Here is a 9,909-nt window from a genome sequence, read left to right as displayed (position 1 = left end):
TTACATAAGATTTTGGTTACCATAGCCACTAACAGTCCCCCTGTGGCTACCCAAATATCATGTTCGTCCTAGGAAAAAAAGGAGGCAATGCATAGGACATTCCCTCTTCCAATCTTTCCCTCCCACAGAAGTTACTGTTTGCACTGTGTATCTGGTAGGTCATTACCCAGGAGAGAAGCCCCAACACACCTCCCTCATGGGAGTACCATGGCCTCATTCAAGATGAACGCCCGTGCAGTTTTGGATAGCAGGTTCTTGGTGCAAATAATCAAGGAAGAAAGAGACACAGGTATGGAGCCCACTAAACTGGGAACCATCAAGCAGAAGGGCTAGAAGCAGAGGCTGAATGTGACCCTGGAGGCTCATGTCTCAGAGCTCATATTTATTCCTATTTGTCCAGGTAAAAACAAAACCTAAGAACTTCATATTAATGATGGAAGAAGGGGAGAAAATAAATGTCAAAAAATGTTATTTGGCTCTTCCACTACTGACACGAAGTACATGTGTCCTATTCATTTCTTTAATTTCTTTTTTATGTTTATTTGCTTTTTATTTTCATTTCTATTATGGCAAATTCAAAATTTCACTAAAATGAATAACTTTCACCAGTGTCAAGGGCACAGTTCAGAGGTATTCGTCACATTGATGTCATTGTGAAGATATCATCATCATCCATCTACAGAATTGTTTTTATTTATTCAACATGAACCTATTTTCCCTAACACTGGCCACCATCATTCACTATAAAATAGCAAAACCATGAAGCTGACAAAAACAGTATTATTACGAAGGATAAATTGACAGTTTTGCTGTATTTTCCAACAAATATTGCAACTGGACACCACAGGTGCTGAGATTAGACTGTTCTCCTGTGCAGTCTCCTCAGGGCACTCTTAATGTCCCTGTTCCTCAGGCTGTAGATGAAGGGGTTCAGCATGGGAGTGACCACAGTGTACATCACAGAGGCCACCACACCCTTTCTGGGAGAATGTGACACAGCTGATCCAAGGTACACTCCAAAGGCTGTTCCATAAAATAGACAAACAACTGCCAGGTGAGACCCACAGGTGGAGAAGGCTTTGTACTTCCCCCCTGATGACTGGATTCTCAGAATGGAGGAAACAATTTTATAGTAAGAAAAAAGAATTCCTGAGGTGGGGAGTAAACCATAAAAGGCACCAATAACATACTTGATAATGTTATTAGAAAAAGTCCCAGAACAGCTAAGATTAAGGAGTTGAGAAGGGTCACAGAAGAAATTAGAAATTTTTGAATCCTGGAAATATGTAAATTGTAAGACAATTAAATTGTGTAGCTGGGAGTCAAAAAGGCGAACCAAAAATGACACCAAAACTAAGAAGCCACAGAGGCAAGGGCTCATCATGACTGAGTAATGCAGGGGGTGACAGATGGCCACAGAGCGGTCATAGGCCATCACAGTCAATAGAAAATCATCCACACATGCAAAAATGATAAAAAGCGACATCTGTGTCAGGCAGCTCACATAGGAGATGACTCTGCTCTGAGTTAGGACGTCCACAGTCATCTTTGGCACTGTGGTGGAGGAGAAACCAATGTCAACCAAGGACAGTTTGGAGAGGAAGAAGTACAGGGGGTGTGGAGGTGGGAGTCTAAGGTGACAGCCAGGATGATGAGCAGGTTCCCAAGCACTGTGACCAGGTACATGGACAGGAACAGTCCAAAGAGGATGGGCCATAGGTCTGGATCCTCTGAGAGTCCTAGGAGATGGAATTCTGAGACACCGTCAGATTTTGTAGTTCTGTATTTGTTAGACACCTTGGGAAGGGTTGGGAGAGATGTTAGGGAAAGGAAGTACATAAACAGGAACCCAGCACTCTGCATTAATCTGAATTCATTTGAATTCATGGATTCACAAGTATTCAAACTTGAAGTCAATACTCTTTGAACAAAACATTTATGGAAAATCCAATCTTTTTAGACACTTTCATTATTGATTTCTGTGTTAGACCTCTCCTTCCATTTGCACCTATATATGAACACTCAAATGAACCATATTAGAACACCAGGAGTATTAGAGAAAATAAGTCCATAATCACAAGAATATGCAGCCTATTCTTTCAGAAAAGAAAATATATAAAGGATAATAGGCCTCCTCATATTTAGAAAAAAATCATTCTAAAAAAATAATTCTAATGAAAGGAAATTAAGAAGTTGCCCAATATATCTTGCTTCATTCTAAGTCCTTGGGGACAAATTCTTTGAATTACAATATTAAAAACATTAAGTTCTGCATTCTCTTACAATTGAATCAACGTTGATTGTTTTCAGTCAGACAACATTTTATGTGCAGTTTTTCTTCTAGAGATTTTATTTTTCTGATTCCCCTCCTCTTTAAATGTGTACTTTAAAAATTATGCAGTAATAAACAAGTATTCTTAGCTTTTGTGGACTTCAAATTTTTTACGGTTTTGTAATAATTGAAACTAATAGTGTGATTCACTGTGACATATTTGTGCATAATAAAATTTGGACAGTTTAATTTCCAATTACTTCCTTATTCTCTCCTCCTGCACCCCATTTTCATAAACATGGTTAAGTTCACATAATCAATGGTACCACTCATGATGCAAATATCCTGGCTGCTTACATTATTTCTTTTATTGATATAAAATGTGACATTATTGTACACTGAAACTGTCAATAATTTATATATAATAAAAGATAGGAATCTTCTTTGAATATTTAATTTTTATACAGGCTTATTTGGGATAATTCATGAAATATATGATATATAAAAATGTTCCTTTTTATTCTTTTGTGATATTTCTACACTGGACTTGATTGGGGCCTTGAATATTTCTTCATGGAATTTCAGAACATAACCTATCAAATTTACAGATTAAGACCTTAGTACCAAAGAAAGGCCCAAGCATAGGTTTATGTCTCAACATTATTTCGACTTAATAGATTTTCACATGAATATTCCCTGATACATGGATTGCAATTACTTACTTCACCTACTTGAAGGAAACTAGGTTATTTTTTAGGATTTAATTAGGAAAATATGCCAAAGAGAAAAATAAAAGAAATAATGTAAGGAGCCAGGATATTTGCATCATCTATAAAATGTCAGTGATAGTTATCTCCTGTTTCTGTAATAAAAGAGTATTTTTAAAATCTTTTAAATGTTAATGGTTTGGGGGCTCATTAGTTAATATGTTCACCTGTGGAGATTTTTACTATTAGTGCACCATAGTTACACATACAATTGGGATCATTTTGACACAGCCAATGGATATACTTACCTCCACATCAGTCCCCAAAACTTCCTCTTTCCATTCTCTCCTACCTCTCCTGTGGAGATTTTAATATATCCAGATACCTTGGTCTCAAACAAAAATCACTTTAATCAGAATGTGCATTTAAAGTTCTTGAGTGAGTAACAGGGTTAAGAACTCCAACTTTAGAATATTTTCTGGCATTTAGAAAATTCTGCATGGATATTAACTTTGCTACTCTCCATTAATACACACTATCATATTAAAATAAAAACATCTGATAATATTTGCAACAAAACCCACATTTGATAGAGGTCTGAATAATTACCTATGAAAACTGAGTTCTTTGTATCTCTGTAAGAGACCATTCTCCTGCAGACCTGTCCCCAAACACAGCTACAGTCATGAATCGGGTGGGTGAAGTTCGCTGTTGATGTTTCCACATCAATATCGATGTATGTGTCCATAAACAGTTTTCCTTAAAACTTCCATGAAAAGTACCTAATGCTCATCTAAGTGGCTTACAAGAACACCTATAACCCTTGAAATGTGCTAGTTTGCATCCACATGTGGATTAAACTCACTCATGAAATACACACATCTATGCAAAGGCTTTATGTGATGTGCACTATTACCCAAAGGAAGAACATCAGTTACCTTATAAGTTTATTATTATGCAAATCCTCTCAAAATTCTTCTGCCTTTCACAATTTCACAAAAAGTGAAAATTACTATATAATAGTGGAGAAAGGTTATATTTTGAATTTTCCACAATCGATGCATATTCAGTGTAATAACTGATCATCCGCATACACTATCCCAATTAAAAAAAACAGTCATTGTCATATGTGAAATTCACTTTTTCTTAAGATTTATCAACAAAAGTATCACTGAGGTCCTTCTAGTAATAATCTTTCCAAGATAACTAATCAAGGCAATTTATATTGTATTGGAAATACTATTTCCATGCAACTCAAAAAAGAGAAACATTGCCCTGCAATGGAAGTTAGCAAATCTAGGTTTTCCTGCTATATATTGACCTGAATCACATGCAGAACATGTGTAAACTTTCCACCTCCTGCCGCGACCCCTCGCCAGCAAGGAGGACACGACACAGGATTCTTCTTTCAGCAGTTTATTTAGGCCTTTAATTATGTGTCTCTAGAAGCTTCTCTTATTATTACTACTACTATTATTACTACTACTACTGCTACTGCTTCTTCTATTTCTATCTCTACTTCTTCTACTACTTCACCTGAGCGCCCCAGCCTTGATAAAGCACATCAAGCCCCAATGCACAACTGCCACGTGGACCTTTCTCATAGGGTGTTTTACAGCTACGTGCCAACTCTCCCAAAACAAGGAGTTGTTTATCACAGGCCACGGCGCTTATCAGCGCCATCTTGTAATGGCGACCACGGTCCGCTGACACGGCTCACCACAACCTCCCAAAAGCATGTACTACTTAATGAAATTAGGGAACATAATGTCTGTCACCACCCAATGTGTAATGTAAGTGATGTTTAGAACCTAACAAATATTTTGATATTATATCTTTTAAAAAGAATTTAATGGTTAAGAAAATAATGAGTCTATTCATGTACATATTATCATGTCAAAGATAATGTTAGTCTAAAATGTGTCTTGGCCCAAGCAAGAAGACATTCCTGTTCCTTCTCTTTGTACCTCTGTTGTTCTTTTGATACCTGTGAAAACCTCTGCCTTTTTCTTCAAATGCCTGACTGTTGGCGATGCTGTGGGAGAAAAGTATAGTTCTCAGGTGCCCATGACACAGACACCATCAAGAGCTGTCCAATCTTGTCTCTATGGGATATTCCTGAAATGAAAGTACAGACAGGAAAAAAAACAAGTTTGTTGAAGCCACACTCAGTACAGCCAGGATTTTTGAACAAGGAAGGATCTGTTCAAAGTTTAATAACATTCTTTTAATTTTAATGCTTCCTCTATGCCAAAAACCATCTTGTCTCTGGGGATTCAGAGAAGAAAGATGGTCATTCCTATCAAATTACACAGCACAGACTTTACATAGGATAAAATCAAAATGCAACAAAACAGAAATAGGAAAATGGCAATTTCGGGTCACAATTATATTTTACTTAAAGGGTATGAAAATTAACATTATCATTAGAGATTGCTACCTACTCTTTGATGGTATTTTATTCATTCTTCACATGTTAATCACATAAAGAACACACATCATCTCCTTAATTCTAACTTCATAAAGTTACTCCAACTATAATTCAACTTGGTCGGCATTGCTGAATCTCAGAGACACTAACAACCCGCTTTAAGTTCAGGAAACCCTGAGCAGAGCTGAAAGCCCTGAGATTAAACTGTCAATCACCTGGCGAGATTCACTGATCCTTTTTATTGTTTCCCAACCAGCAGAGCATTTAAAGCAGAGGTCCAGAACTCTCAAGTGAATCTGCCAAGTACATTTTTACCTCTTTCCAACTTCCTAAGTAATAATAAAATCAAGACCTGAATGTGAGTCTCTTTCGGAGATTGAGTGGGCTGGTTACAAGAAGGCAGGAGGATGTAAAGAGCCACAGGTATGCCCTGGGATAGAGAAAGAGCTCTCTGCTGAAAGAGTGTGGACCTCCTTTCTGTGCTTTATTCCTGTATCTCAGGCACTCTTCCTAAATCGTTGCTGTAAAGACCACCCACTATGAAAACTGATCTACTAGAATCCAACAAAGTCCAGTGCAGAGAAGAACTGGGTCTCATCATGGAGTGAGGGGGCTGGGGAAAGTGACGACCTGCCAGGGTCCTCCTAGCCAGAGGCCGTGCACCTCTAATCAGGCTGCTCAATTCAAACATGACTTCAGAGTTTTTGACCCAAACACCTCACACAGGTCGTACAAAACGTCCATGTTCCTTTCTCTTCTGTAACAAATTAATGTGGCACTCATTCCCTGTGGGAAACTAGGGAGATGACTTCAAACAACCAGTACCGAACTCACGCCTCATTGCCTGGCACTGAGGAACCTCTCAATAATTGTTCCTGATGTTCTGGTTATTGTCTTCCTCATCCCCATCTTCTGCATCACCTTCACAGAGCTTTTGGGGTAGCTAGGAAATAATCTTAGGGGATGCATTTGCTGCTATAATGGATGAGAGTTTATGGGAGTAAACAAGTGTGGGAGGAAAGTAAAATTTCAAGTGAGATCCAGGGACTCTCACCTAACCATGTGTACAAAGTCAGTCTTCAGGGTTGAAACTTAGACATTGGTATCCTCCCATGTGGCCACCCAAACTGTCATGTTTTTCCTGGTGAGGGAAAAACTGGCTTTCCAATGGGCCTTTATTCACTCAAATCTTGTTAGCACTTACTGGTTTATGCTGTGTGCCTGCTGGGCCATGACCAGATCTCCCCTGCCTCATGCCCAGTGAGCACCTGTTCTGTCCCCAGTATTTATTTCAATGCATTCTCAGGAGCTTCCTGATGCAGACAGCCATGGGAAGAGGAGACACAAGTATGGAGCCCACTGGACACTGGACGGCAGACTTCACTGAAGAACTAGAGGAACAGCGGATTGCTGACAATTGTGTAACCTTGGAGGCTCAAAGCACAGAACGCATAATCAGCCAAATTGGCCCATGTTATTCCAATCCCTAAGGACTTCCTATCTTAATGGAGAAAGTAGAGAAGAAAATGAATGTCTACCAACTCTTTCTGGCTCTTCCTCTATGGGAAAAATCAAATACATAAAAATCAAATACACCTTTCTTAGCAAGATGTATTTGATTTTTATATCCCTTTCATTGTAATTAAATTTTAATTTCAAAAAATTTACATCTCTCACCAATTTTAAGTGCACAGCTCATTGGGATTAATTACTTTCTTGTTATCATGCAACTATCACCATTTCATCTACATAAAATTTTCATCTTACCAAACTGAGACTTTGAACACATTTTTACAATTTTTATATGTTTATTAGTGCATTACAGTTATACACTATATGGGGTTTCATTTTGACGTAATCACATCAGCATGGAATGTAATTTGTCCACTTCAATCCCCAGGCAGTAGCCCCCCTTCCCTTCCCTCATCCCTCCTCCTGATCCCCTTCCTCCTCCCCACTTGTCTTCCTTCCATCTAGTATAATTTTTTAATCAGTGCTTTATGGATACATGTAAAGGTGAAATTCACTGTGGTATATTTGTGGATGCACACAGCATAATTTGGTCAATTCCATTCCACCATCCTGTTTTCCAGTTCTTCCTTCCCTCCCCCTTGATTTACTTCCTCTACTCCACTGATCTCCCTCTTGTTTTTATGGGACTCCCCCACCCCATATTTTTCCTATTTTTGTCTAGCCTCCATGACCAGAGAGACTTCAAAATGGGAAAAATATTTTCCAACTTCTCCTCCAACAGATGATTAATATACACAATATATGGAGAACTCAAAAACTTAATACCAAAAAACAATTAACTTAATTAATATATGGACAAAAGAACTAAACAGACAGTTCTCAAAAGAAAAAATACAAATGGCCAACATACATATAAAAAATGTTTAACAACCCATGAAATCAGGAATATGCAAGTAAAAACTTCATTGATATTTCATCTCTCTTCAGTGAGAATGGCCATTATGAAAAGAAAATAAATAATAATAAATGCTGGTGAAGATGTGGGGAAAAGGTATTCTCATACATTGTTGGTGGGGCTGAAAATCAGCACAACTATTCTGCAAATCTGTATAGAGATTCCTCATAAGACAAGGAATGGAGCAACCATATAATCCAGCTCTCCCATTCCTGGTATTTATCTTAAATAATTAAAATCAGCATACTATAGTGATACAGCCATGTGAGTATCTATAGTAGGGCAATTCGCTACAGTTATGGAAAAGCCAAGGTGACTGTCAACAGATGAATGTATAAAGAAAAAAATGGTTGATGTACACAATAGAGTTCTTCTTAGCCATAAATAATAAATTCATTGTATTTTCTGGTAGATGGATGGAACTAGAGAACATCAAATTAAGTGAAATAAGCCAGACTCAGAAAGTCAAGTATCAAATGTTTTCCTCTCATATGTGGAAGCTGCACCGGTTTTTAAAACTCCACATTCCTCTCCACCATAACACTGGCTACTACCATTCTATTATTAAATGTGTTGAGAAATTAAATATACAAACTTACAGGACTACATGTAAAAACTCTTTCTGGAAGATTGTGACACACCTGAACCAAAGCACACCATGGCTTGTCCCATAAAAATATTCAGACCCACAGGTGGAGAAGGCTGTGTACTTCACACTTGATAATGAGATTCTTAGAATGGAGGAAACAATTTTATAATAAGCGAAAAGGATCTCTGAGATGGAAAAAAACAAACACCAACAAAATTCTGGACTGTATCATTAGATGAAGCATCAGGACAGGTAAGATTAAGGAGTGGAGAAGGTTCCCAGAAGAAGTTAGAAAGCTCCACATCCTTAAAGTAGATAAAATGTAAGACTATTAAATTGTGTAGCTGGGAGTCTCTAAGGCTAAACAAAACTGACACAAAACTAAGATATCACAGAGGCAGGCATTCCTCATGACTGGATAATGCCAGGGGTGACAAATGGCCACAAGTCAGGAGCCATCGCCATCAGAAGCAGAACATCCATACATGCAGAAATGATAAAAAAGAGACCTCTGTGTCAGGCAGCCACATGACTGATGACTGTGCTATGGGTTTGCATATCCACAGCCATCTTTGGGACCATCATGGATATTAAACAGGTGTCAGTTAAACACACATAAAGATCGAGAAGTACAAAGGGGTGTAGAGGTGGAAATCCAGGCTGACAGCCAGGATGATGAGTAGGTTCCCAAGCACTGTGACCACGTACCTGGACAGGAACAGTCCAAAGAAGTTGGCTTGCAGGTCTGGGTCCCCTGAGACTTGACAGTTGAAATTCAGAGACACATATTAGATTTTGTACTTCATATCCCTTAGACACTTTGGGAGAGGACAAATACACAATCAGGCACCGAGCACTCTGTTTACATTTAAATTCCATATTTGCAAATAAAGAATCCATGTTTTATGGGGGCAGGAAAGATGGTGACTGAGATGGACATCATAACCCTAGATACATGTAGGACTGCACATACGGGACAACACTATATCATACACAATCAGAGAAATAAAAACTTGTGCTGCAATTGTGTAAAGTGAATCAAAATGCATTCTGCTTTCATATCTACCTAATTAAAATTAATTAATTAATTAATTTTTAAAAAGTTGAAGTTTGGACCAGGCAAGGTAGTACAACCCTGGAATCCCAGAGACTCAGGAATCTGAGATCACAAGTTGAGGGCCAGCCTGGGCAGTTTAGTGAAAACCTCTTTCAAAATAAAGAAGAAAAAATGGCTGGGGGTGTAGATCGATGGCAGAGTGGTCTTGGGTTTAATCCCAGTATTAAAAAAATTTTTTTTGAGGTGACAAAAAAAAGAATCCATATTTTAACTCATTCACCATCAACAATACTTCTCAGTTATGGAAGACACAATTTCGTTGACTCTTCATTATTTTCTGTATTATCTGCCTTATAGCCAAAACTGCCTCACACACATTCAACTGAACAATGTTAAAAGACCCAGAGAATTAGGGCTGGGGTAGT

The 9,909-nt window shown here is 38.1% G+C and overlaps 1 pseudogene; it reads right to left on the bottom strand.

Annotated features, from left to right (window-relative positions):
- Nucleotides 1-856: 856 nt before the first annotated feature.
- Nucleotides 857-1,887, bottom strand: LOC106145600 (olfactory receptor 7E24-like; annotated as a pseudogene).
- Between the last annotated feature and the right edge of the window lie 8,022 nt (nt 1,888-9,909).

This window comes from Ictidomys tridecemlineatus, chromosome 2 (assembly GCF_052094955.1).
Source record: "Ictidomys tridecemlineatus isolate mIctTri1 chromosome 2, mIctTri1.hap1, whole genome shotgun sequence".
NCBI lineage: Eukaryota > Metazoa > Chordata > Mammalia > Rodentia > Sciuridae > Ictidomys > Ictidomys tridecemlineatus.
The sequence above is the reverse complement of the archived record's forward strand: the minus strand, read 5'-3'. Positions and strand labels throughout refer to the sequence as shown.